Genomic DNA, 1,117 nt, shown 5'->3' with positions numbered 1-1,117 from the left:
AAATGGATGATATGAAGACTGATTTTATTTTATGTCCAACAAATAATATTTAACATTGTATTATAGCATAGAATAATTATATGTCTTCTGGAGAATTTTATGTCATCAGATGAATAATCCTGCATAAAGTTTGCCTCATCAACAACCTTTATGAATGTGCTCCTCAGACTAGAGACCACAGATTTCCTTAAGAGGATAATTAACTACATTGTAGACCAAAGACGTAATATTATCTGTGTCCATAGAGTGAGTAGAGATAGGTTACAAATACATGATAATGACAGTCCTATCAAAGAGGAAGACTGCTGTGAGATGAGATGTAGCGGAGGATATTGTCCTCTGGTACCCATCACCAGAACAGATATTCAAAATGCTGATGAATTATAAACAGATAATAAAGAGGTCAAAATGAGGAAAAGTGCAAATATAACATTAAAACTTGAAATAAGACTAAAAAAATCTCAGTGTACCTAGGATTGAGCCAAACAATGCCCTTGTCCCCTGCCAATACAGAAATAACAATAGAAATGATTCCAACAATAATTGCTTAGAGTGATACTGTAGCCTCATGTGACCTGTTCTCCCTCCTTTCTCCTTTCACTCCATTAGCTTAAGCCACATTCATCCTCCAAGCCTTGGACAGAACCTATATCTGAAATGTAGACTGATCAGTCTCCTTTACCACAGATTACCTGCAGTATATCCTAACACCTGCCTAGCCTTAATTTTCCATCTGTATGCATACACAACTTGTAGGTCCTTGAAACCTTAACTGATCAGGCCATTCCAACCTTCAGATTGCATCCAGGCAACACAAAAAAGGCAGCCTAGACTCTAAAGGAAGACAAAACCAAGAAGAGAACTCAACATGTTTAGAACTCATCATAATAAATTTCTGTCTCTCTCTCTGTATCTCTGTGTCTGTCTGTGTCTGTCTATCTCTGTCTCTATCTCTCTGTCTCTGTCTGTGTCTGTCTCTCTCTCTCTCTCTCTCTCTCTATATATATATATATATATATATATATATATATCTCACTCACACACACACACACACAGACACACACACACAGACACACAAACACAGACACACACAGACACACACACACACACACACACA

This window comes from Mus caroli, unplaced genomic scaffold (genome assembly GCF_900094665.2).
Source record: "Mus caroli unplaced genomic scaffold, CAROLI_EIJ_v1.1 scaffold_6343_1, whole genome shotgun sequence".
Lineage (NCBI taxonomy): Eukaryota > Metazoa > Chordata > Mammalia > Rodentia > Muridae > Mus > Mus caroli.
This window is presented reverse-complemented; position numbering follows the sequence as displayed.